The sequence below is a fragment of the Thalia democratica genome, chromosome 4 (assembly GCF_965202585.1).
Source record: "Thalia democratica chromosome 4, ktThaDemo2.hap1.1, whole genome shotgun sequence".
NCBI lineage: Eukaryota > Metazoa > Chordata > Thaliacea > Salpida > Salpidae > Thalia > Thalia democratica.
In genome coordinates this window covers 47,138,955-47,150,923 of record NC_139168.1, presented here as the reverse complement: position 1 = coordinate 47,150,923, position 11,969 = coordinate 47,138,955, and positions in this window count along the sequence as shown.

Below are 11,969 nucleotides of genomic sequence, written 5' to 3'. Positions count from 1 at the left end.
GCAATTTGAATAACTACTTTAGTTTATAAGTCAAGTTATAGTTAAAACCTTTTTATTTTCTAACAATTAAAAAAAAACATAATAGTCTTAATCTTTCGTACTTTTTTTTCTGCATCGAGAAGCGTACAATTATATATTTCACAAAGGACCAAAAAGTATTACTTTGCATCGTTTTAAAGTGTTTTGTTATAACTCTTATAATAAATATTTCATCATATAAACTTAAAAGCTTCTTTTTTTTCAAATAAGAACACCTGTAATGAACTTTGAAATACTCATTTTTGATCATAATTTTACTTTTACATTCCTTTTGAATGGTTTCAGGACTTTTTCTGTTTTTATTTTCATAAGCACAAGTCATAAAGTTTTACTTTCTTCAATTTTTTAAAGAGTAAATACTCCTTCAATCAATTTTGTTTGTTTTTCACCGAATGATTAGTCACTAGCAAAACTGTTTTGTTTTTTTAGATTAAAACAAAAGCTTTTAATAAAATTTGTTTGACATGTTCTTCTTTATTTATTAACTTAAAACTAGAAAAAGACGTTCTATAACAAAATGTTTAAAATATTTATTTATTTGATAAAATATATTTTTGTTAATAAGAAAAAACTTCCTTTTATAAAAACTAGTACAACTAAATGTTGTAATTTTACTTATGTCGTTAAATACATTTAATAGGTAATTGTCAAAAACAGTTGTTCTTTTTAATTTTTATTTAGTTATTTCTCAATTCTTATAAACTTACCCATTGTTAAAGACGTTGATGCATAGCATTTTAATATTTAGTTTTATTTATATGTTATGAATTAAGTCTTTTCTTAGTAAGATTAAGATTGCTACTTTGAGTCTTTATATGTTGCTTAAATATGTTATTAATTGTAAATTTTATTTAAAGAAAAAAATGAGATGCTCACAGATTTTTACAAGTTTAATCAATATTTAACTTTAATTTTACAAATGCGAAAATTAAATACTTCTTTAGCTTGGCATATTTGGACACTATCTACTTGACAGTATTAAAATAGTTTTTTTGTTTATTATTTGCACGGAAATTTTATGACCGATAGATACATAGAGTTTAAAAACTATAATATATACTTTTTTCTACTTTTTTAAAGTTTCTTTTTTCTTAGCTGTTTGAATCGTTAATTTTCTAGTCTACATGAATAAGCAAAAAAGCTTAGCTTAAAAACAGTAGTTATCACTACAACAATGGGTACCTTTATCTTTGTTGATCAGCTAATGATTAAAAAAGAATCTTACTTTAGATAATAAATAAATAATAATGTTTTATAACTATAACTTATTAAGTTAGCTTCTCCATTATCGAGTCAGGACACAATTCTAAAATTGACACACAAAAGCTTTTTATGTTTTGATAATTATTATATACTTGGGTGTTATATAATGTCTATTGAAGGACGAAAAAGCGCTCAAAGTATTTGGTCGTAAGACTTAGTTCACGTAAAAATTTTTTGTTATCGAGTCGCACACCATTTGGATACCTTTTAAAATACTGTCCAGTTTAGGTGAGATAATACAAAGTAAACAACTAGTAGTTATACAATTAGTATTTAATTTGTCTTTATTTATAGTTTGATTTTAGTCCAGCAATATATTTTTGAAAAGCTAAATCTATAGTTTACTTTAAAGTACTTTTAAATCAGCAACGTAAATAAGCCACTTTAGAGGGAATTTTTATTTTTTTACTTATCAAGTGGGTTATTTAGTCGCTAAGTTTTAAATTCCCTGTTTTGAATATTTATTAGTCTTTTTATAAATTTTCTGTGCAGTCTCTTGTTAAACTAAAAAACTTTTAATTGCTAATAAGTTATAATGTAATTTATGAGGATCACTTGTGCAGATTGACAAGTAATGATTGTTTAAATAAACTATGCCTGGATCAAGAGACACTATGAACTTTTATAAAACTAAACGTTTCCAAATTAATAAATTAAAGAAAGAAAAAAATCCAAGTTGCTTTAACTATTTCAGATAAAAATAAATTTTTGTGAAATTTTGATATTCTGCTGTTGTATTTAGTCTACTTGATGAACATTTTAAATTTTTAAATAATCCTTATCTACTACTTACGCTACTTTTTAGTTTACAAAAACAATCTTCAACAAATCTTAAAATTCTGCTTTTATCAACCAAATTAGATATATTTACACAACTTATCTTTTTATAGTTGAACAAAAGCATACTACTTAATTAAACTAAATTTAAAAACTGTATACGGTAGAAATTAGAATATTCTTTTGTCACAAACAGTTCAAATTTATATACGATTATATGTAGAAATTTATAGCTTTAAAGTTTACTATACAATCTGTTTTATAATAAAATATTTAGTTTTTAAAGAGACAAATTATAAAATACAAGTAATATTTAAAACTTATTTATTATAAAATTTAGTTTTATCAACAAAAAAAAATTTTTTATGAAAAAAAATTAAGAAACATTTTTTACACTTTTTCTTTAATAAGCACATAAAGTAAGGGTTAATCCATCTTAAGTAACTACTTTTATTGATTTTATAAACTAAAATAAATTATTAAACTTTGCAAAAGAACATTAAATGTTTTATACTTAACTTATACATCCTTATTTCTGACTCAAAGTATATCATTAAAAAGATATAAAGCTGTATAGTTTAAAGAGGAAAAGTTTTTAGTTCACAAATATCAAAGGTATAAACGATTTATATGTATACTATTCATGTGTCGTTTGAAAAAAAAAAATTATTTATCATGTGAACCACATATAAATGCTACCTAATTAAAAAATTTCATCTTTTTAAGTTTCTGTTTTAATAAAATTATTACTTTAGTTATACAGTTTATTTTAAGTATTTATTTTTTCGTTATTATGCAAAAAAAAAGTTTGTTTTATGACGCCTTGAGTAACAAAATAGTAGTAGTACGTTTTTAAACTTTTTGATATACTTAAAAACTTTGTGTCGATTTAATTATCTTCCCTTAAACTTAATACAGTTATTCTTTAATTATAGTTTATGTTTCTAATATTTTTTTAACAACAAAAAGCACTAAAGATAAAGTAATTAAAAGTAGTAGTAAACAAGAAAGTTCTGATTTTTAATCAAAAATATCAATTAAAACTTTTGAAACAATTTGTTTACAAAAAATTATATATAAGTAAAAGATTCCCTCATTACATGATCAACTACCTCATTACATGTTTGATCATAATAATAGACAAGTTATTAATTAAATAAAATTTAAAAATCATAAAAACATTTGTTCATAATTGAATTATATTGGCACTAGAGAACTGTTTTAATGTAAAACTTTTTCGTGTCATGATTTTTTTTGAGTATACATAACTTCTTGCCTTTAGTTACCTTGTTACACCATATATAAACTAAGATCATTAAATTAATTAAACATTAATCTTCAAATATAATTTTAATCGTGACTAAGACAAAGTTGCTTAAAATAAATTTTAGTTAAGAACTCATATTTTTGTTTAAAAATCAGAACTTTCTTCTATCAAAACATGTACTTTAAAAGAACAAAAACCACTAAATAATAACAAAAAATAACAACAAAACAAATCCAAAAACAAGAACAAACAAAGCAAAAATAAGTTGACTTGTACATAAGTTGCTTTTAAAATAGGCTAACTAAAATTATTGAATTTTAGTTGAAACGTCACGATGTGTTTTTTTGTGTGATTCTTTAAAATTTTTACTTTGTTCTTTATTTCGTTCTGAGGATATGCACAAAGCATTGAAACTAAGTAAACAATTCGAAAATTAGTTGTTTTTTTATATTATAAACATATATATTAAAGGTTTTATAAAAAGTTCTGATCGATAGTGCTCGACAAATTAAATTGTAGCTAAATGTTTATCTAATTGTATAAAAACTATAATTTAAACAGCTGTTTCACAATGTGATCGTCAGTAAGTTCCAGTTTATTATACAAGTGAACAGAAATTTTGATTTTAAAATTTTTATAATAATTGTGAAGTAGTAATGGTACAGTTTATTGTACGATTAGCTGAATTTGAAATAATACGCTGTGAATGTTAATTTATGCTTTTTAGGAAAGTTTAAAAAGGATATTTTGAAAAAATGTTTTAAGCTACTAGAAAACATTTTTTAGAATGTTGGGAAAAATGTTATAAAATACTCGTGTTTGCCGCTTCGATTTTATTTTGTTTTAATATTTAGTTGGTTTTAATTTTGTAAAAAAAGTATTTTTTATAATGGGTGCATATGTTTTGTCTTTCGCTTTTCTTGTTTAGTGTTACGTTCTTATCTGATTTTTCGATTTCTATTTTTTCTAAGTTACAAAGTTTGCAGCCGAATTTAGTATTGAATTTTGATTTTGTCCTGTTTAATAATTCCCATTTAATTTTGTAGTCTGTATTGTTATCTTTTAAGTTCCATACGTAATTCGCTAGTTCTGTTGTGTGTCTTTTGTTGATATTGTTGAATGATGATTTGTGGTTTCTGTATCTTTGTTTAAAGGTATTTCCTGTAAATCCTATATACTGTTTTGTTTTTTTATTTGATGTTACTGTTGCTTTATAAATTATATTTGACACTAGGCATTCGTTATTTAAAGGGCAAGGTTCTTTACGGCAATTACAAAGTTTATGTTTTATGGTGCTTTTATCGTCTATATTGCTTTTGTTTAATATTTTGTTGTGAGCTATTATTTTACTTCTGAAATTATTTATGCAACTGTAAGATATTTTAATTGTGTTTCGGTTGAATATTTTATGGAATGGGTGGTTTTCTTCAAATGATGTAGTAATCAGGTTTAAGAATTGTTTGCCTATTTTGGAACTTATATTTAGACTGAATGGTGGGTCCCAACAGTCTAAAAAAAATTTCTAATAGCTTAAAACATTTTTCCAATATAACCTTTTTAAACTTTCTATAAAGCATAAATTAACATTCACAGCGTATTATTTAAAATTCAGCTAATCGTACAATAAACTGTACCACTACTACGTCACGATTATTATAAAAATTTTAAAATCAAAATTTCTGTTCACTATTATAATAAACTGTAACTTACTGACGATCACATGAAACAGCTGTTTAAATTATAGTTTTTATATGATTAGATAAATATATATATATAAACAAAAGTAAACTATTCTAGCTACCATCTCTTAAGTAATTTTGAAACTTTGCGATAGATACTACAGTACTACATATTAATTTTTCCTTGACAAGACGCTTAGAGTAGTGTGCGACTCAATAGCCGAAATTTTTTTTGTAAACCGGATCCTAGGAACAAATATTTTGATCGTTTTTTTTTTGTTATTCAATAAGCAATCTTATAATTTTATTTATAAGAACAGTTGTTGTACGGTGAAAATAAGGTCTGTTTTTAACATGAGTTTATCTTATTAAAAAGTCTTTTAGTTTTAATTAAAAACTACTTTTAGCAATAGAACTTTCTTTTTACAAAAATGTTTTAAAATTTAGCTTCTCTTAATGAGTTAGTTTAATAAAAGACTTAAATTTGTTGCTTAGTAGCTTTTAATATCTAAAATCAACATTAAAGTACTATGAATGAATTTATTCTTTGTGCAGTTTATTCAGTAAGATAAAATGAAATCATACTGTATAATAATACTAAATTTGTACTAAGTATAAGTTCATTTAAAAAGTTATTTGTTATAAAATTTATGTCTAAATTATTTTTTTTTCAAACTTTAGCAATTTTTAATTATAATTAAAAATTTTTAAATTACATGTAAAGTAATGATAAATTATTGCGTTAAAAAAATTGAATTGTAAAATACATTAAAACACTTTAAACTCTTTAAAAAAATTGTCATGTCAAAAGTTTATTTGAACTTTGTTGAAAGTTTTAGTTAAGTCTTAAAAGCTACAAACATGTCTATAAAGACTTTTAATCGATTATTAACCTGATTATAGCGTAAATGAATGTAAATATTGACAATTTCAAGCTTTCAGGTGGTCAAATCAACACTGCCGAGTTTTATAATTAGAAAGTCGTTAATCGAATGCAAGTATCGGTTTTAAACGTTAACCAGTAATTAGCGTAACAATTAAGTGTATGAAGGTCTACTGTAGTAGTAGTTCGGCTCACAACATGCTCAATAGGCAGTCAAAAAAGTTTATTATGCCTCAGCTCACGTTAAACTGTCCCGCTGTTGAGTTGTTGGCTAAACACTACGCGTCTGTTTCCGCACTTGTACTTCGACAGGTGACTATTTTTTTGGAGGAAACCGTTGTTGCTATTTGAAAATCTAGTACGAACTTTACAAATAAAAAGAATTATCTAATCAACTCAAAAATGATAACTTTAAGTTTAATAAATAATTAGCAGTGGAGTTTCATATAAACATTGTTTTTTTTATATAATACTTTTTATCAAATCAAAACACTAAGAAAATTGTAAGAAGAACTCGATAAATTTAGTATACCTTACATAGTACAAACACTAGTATTTTTATTGATTTTTTTTTACAAAATCACAACAAAAGTATTGGTTTTTAATAAAATTAAAGCTAGCGGTACTTTGTAGTTTTCTATGTTAGTCGCTATAAAATTTATTTTAAAAGAAAATTTAGCTTTTTTAAACTTACTATTAATGAAGCTTCTGCATGTGTGAGACATACTCTTTTCAAATTAATAAGAAAATTATGAATAAATTACCTAATTTATTGTGCAATAAGCGCTTAGCACAATTTTGAGCAAATATGATAAATAAAATTTATTTTCAATAAGACATTTACTGAATTTTTATGCAACTTATAGAAAAATCTCCTAATAATCACCGCACAACACTTGTTCTAATAAATATAAATTATATCTTACACTTTAGTACATATAGCAAACTTTGAAAATTATTTTAAAACTGGTAGCTAGGAATTTTTCAATATTTTAGATTTATCTACACATAATATAATAAGTTTTGTAATAGTTACTAACATTTTAAACCTAAAAAATGTGCGCAGTACTACTTAAAATAAAAATGAATTTTTAGCTTTTTTGTGTTAATCACGATAAAAAGTATTTTGAAATTTCAAACCTATAATATTACTCAAAGTATAAAGTTTTCGTTTTCACAAAAAATAAACAAAATAACTAAAAAAGCTTTGAAATAAATTTAATTTAAACAATTACATATAAGTTAGTTGTTATCTTTATATAAACTTTGAAAACACTTTATTGATAAATTAAGTGATGATGAAAGCAAAAAAAAATCTTCTTAAATAAATTTCATAGAAAATTATCTGAACAGTTTTTTTTTGAGAGTAATTAATTGTAAATATCTAGCAAAAAAACTCTAAAAATGATACTTTAACACTAATTAAGATTAAAAATATAGTTTTATTGAAACTTGGTATTTTATTTGAGCTCATTTTTAATACTTTATATAATATTTAAAAAAATGCAGAATAAAAATCTGCTTTAGAAAGCATATTTAGTTAAAAAAACATTAAATAGTATAAGTTGTTGTCAAAATGAAAATACTTTATTAAATCAAGTTAGATTATTTTTTTATATTGTTCATGTTTAAAATTTATACTCATCAAGTTTTCAGTTTTTATTCATTAAATTAATCCTAAATTAAGTATGATACATAATACAGCTTGTAGAAACTCACAATAAAAAGAAAAATATTTTTTAAGGACAGTAAGGTTACACGTACGCTATAATTAGAAGCTTAAATAGCAAAATCAAAAACTTTTACAAAACTATTAAGTTTCAGTCAAGTTTTATTTTTATGTTATTTAAGTAGGCGCTTTCTAAGTTTCAAGTTTTTTTTTAATATGTAAGATATTTTCAAACCTAACTGATATAAAAGTATGCAAAATAAAGAAAAAATTGTTTAAATATTTTTTTTGCTTTAAAAAGTTGTAGTTTTGGTATCTTTAAAAGTTTTAAAATTAAATTAAAGGGCATAAGTAAATGTTTATTATAAACAACAGAGGTCCCCAGTCTTTTATAAGTAATAAGCCGTATTTACTATAAAATATTTTTTGAGGGTCGCTATAATTTTGAATTTTTGTAAAAAAAATGTTTAGAATAGTAATTGTAATGAATTGATATCAAGTTTATAACAGCTGTAAGGCCATGTATTAAACATATCAAAAAACTTTTTTCCTATTTACAACAAGTTTAGTTTGATCTAAAAATACTTAACAAGCTATATATTTCTGCTTGTCGGGCCTGATCTGGCCTGCGGCTTGTAGTTTGCTGGCTCCTGGGTCACTAATTTTTTTTTTAATTTATAAATATTTTAAAATTATTTTTTTAAATTCTACTAGGTTAATACTCCTGTCCTGGACATGGCATTAAACTGTATCCTGGTGTATGGCTCGATAACCGAAAGGTTTTTTCGTACATCAGTTCCTTAGAGCAATTTTTTTGGCAATTTTTTTTCTTTCAACAAACAATACAAATTTAGATAATTTTAAAATAGTTATTTTAGTCTTACAAATTGTACAGTAATCTTCCTTTATTGTACCAACATATGTTTCTGTGTGTTAACGAATCAACACACTTCAACTGGGTTCTGTAAATAAAATAACTACTGTAATGAAAGAATAGAAGCATAGACTTCTGTTCTGTGACTTTTTTTGTCTTCGCCGTTGTTAAGTTTTATTAAATTTTATTGATTCACTAACTAAATGGTTGATGTTTTATATTTGTCCAAAATAGATTACAAACATAAAAGCTAAATTAACAAACTTTGCAATACAAATTAGACAGTTGAAATAACCTCATTTATATCGTGACGTAATTATTAGATGTAATGAATGTATTTCGTTCATTTATTAACAACAATAAATTTGATTCAGTTTATCTTTCCATTAACGTGAGTGCTTTGTTTATTTATGTTTTGTTGTTTTGTTGTGTGTTTTAGTTTACTTTAAGTGGTTTAGACTTAATAATTACAAATATTATATAGTTTTTTAACAGTCGGATTTAATATTAAGTATTTTATCTATTATTAGCTATTATCTGTAGTAATTATTTTATTTTAATAAAAAACATGTATACACCCACTTTATTCTATGCTTCTATTCTTTCATTACAGTGATTATTTTTTTACAGAACCCAGTTGAAGTGAGTTGATTCGTTAACACACAGAAACATATGTTGGTACAATAAAGGAAGATTACTGTACAATTTGTTTTTATTTATACTCCAGTGAAGTTACTTCACTAGGATCTATTGTTAGCAAACGATTAAACCTATATTTTGAACAGTTATTTTAGTCTTACTTATTAAAAAAATTTGGCTAATCTTATAGTATGTCAATTGATTTTTTTGAAACTTTGTAAAAATAAATGTATAACTTTTATAGAAAATATATATTGTTCGACTTCTTTTAATTATGTAGTTAGAAACCATATTGTGCCCTAAGTTTTTTATTTATTTTAAAGTAGAACTGAAGAAAGTCTTCTTAACCAGCAACAAGTACAGATTTTGAAGATTAGTAGCAATTTTTGAATATGAATATCACCTACTAAAGCTTTAAATCAATATAACATAGTAAAACCTTTTATTTTTATATGCTTCAGAACTATTTTTCATTACTTATCTTCTAATATAATAGAATAGTTTTAAATGTGAACACTGTTTACTGGACTTCTACTTTAAATATTTCAACTGTATGTTTTCAACGACATTTTACTTGAAAATAATCATCTATATTTTATAAAAAGACAAAAATAAATTTATAACAAAAACGAAAAGTTTTTCACAAGTATAGTAGTACACAAAAAAAAAATTAAGTAATGTAACGAAATTTTGTATGGATATTGCATACTATAATAAATGATATTTTTCAAATCTAGTGGTTATAAATTCTGAGTTTTTACACTTACATAGACATTCATGACGATTTAAACTTTAAAGCCAAACATTTAAGTATTATTATTGCTTAATCTTTATAATTGTTTTTTATCTGGTTTAAAAAAAACTCATAGATGACCGAAAGTTCGATGTCTGGTTGAAACTGAGCTAAAAGGTTATTATCAAGAAGTTCTTAGTTTGATTAAAGCAAACAACTGTTTTAAATTATTTATTTTTTTTAGATTTGAAACTTTGGTACAAGTCTTTATCAAATTATTCTCATTATGAGAAATATTGTTAAAAAAAACATTAAACATCTTCTAAGTTACATTTGTATTTAAAAAAAATTCGTATCAGTTTTGATTACTTATTTACAAATGTTTTTATGTTTTTGACACAGCTTGTATAGGTAAAAATCGAGTTAAAAGATCATAAACCAAAAAAATCACTTTCAAAAACTGTACAAAAAAGATGCTCTTATGTAAAGCAAGTAAAAACTATGTTAGTAATTAAAAAACTAGAAATCACTTTTTTAACTCAATTTGTTATTAGAGCCTTTTTTTTGCTATTTGTTGTGGATCACTACTTTATAATGTTTAATAAACTATTAAAAGTATAATAATTTTGGTGAGTTTTTAAATACGGCAATTTCAAATTTTATTTGTGTTTTAAAGATACATACATATAATATTAAACTGTCTGTATTTTAAACTTCAACTAAACTTTATATTTTTACAAATAGTAATGCATGTTTATTTTTGCTCTTGCATCTTAATATATGCTTTCTAGATTAACAATATTTATTTAGATTACTGTGCAATTCATATTTATACGTAAATTATTGCTTTACATTAAAAATTTGTTAGAGAAGATGTTTTTTGAAAGAGTTGGAAGTTCTACAAATTATGATTTAAAATAGATAGCTTCTGTGAAGATCGTTATGTTAGAATGATTTTAAGGCAATTTGACAAGAGAATAAAAGAGCATTTTTCAAAAAGATCTGCTATGGCTGAACACCTAGTTAAGAACCCTATTTGTGCAAGTAATTAAGGTTTGGAAAGATTTAGAATTTTTAAAAATTGTCTTAACACTTTTGAATTAAATAAACTTGAGGCTAGATGTATTGTATTAAGAAAACCTAATTGGTGTAAATATAAAGATTTTGGTAATACTGTTTCTTTGTTTTCATAAGAAGTTTTTTAATTTGTTACTTATTTTAATATTATTTTAACTTAATTGTAATTAAAAGTACTAAAGTATTGTTAATTACTTGTTGCTCATAAATATTACTTTTACATTGACTACCTTTAAGCTATATAAGTTGTATTTAAAACTTTGTTTTTATTTCTAAGTAAACAACTGACGAGTAAAATATTTTGGTATGAAAATTTGAGTTGCGTTTTTATCTTTGAAATTAATTGTTGAATATTCGAAAAAAAAGTGTAACTTCAAATAAAAAATTTATTAAATTTAAATGCATTATTTTATAACTTATAAATAACAGTCATTAAACTTTAGTCTTATTACTTGTTTATACATTAAGTTAAAAATCTTTTTTTGGTTAGTTGATACTACTAAATACAATAGGATAGTTAGAAGATTTACTAATTAAACTAAACAAATAATACAAAATAAAAAGTTTAGGCATAAAACGTTTAGCTTGATAATAAATTACAATCGCAAGTTTACCGAAAAATTTTTTTAAAACGGTACTCTTTAAACATTGAAAGAAAACAATAAAAAAGTAATACATATTGTATAGTGCATCAAGTTTGTTTATATATACATGCTTCAGATCGATAAAAGATTGTTATAAAAATAGGAAACACATTAAATGCAGTCTGAAAACTTTTGTTACAATATAAAAAATTTTTGTGTGGGTTTAAAAAATACACTTTAGTGTGTATTTTATAAAACTTTAATGTTTTTATTTTTGGTTAATACGAAAGATTTTGTATTACAAATTAGAAATAGGACTCACAATACCGCTGAATAAACGTATCCCCCAAAACAAAACTGTAGAAGTTTTAACTAGCCGTAACGTATTTTTCAATATCTAAAAATCTACTGCCGTTATGGTGTGATAATGCACAAAATTACAGTGTAAGGTCCATCAACATAGCTCTCTAGTAAAATGTTAAACA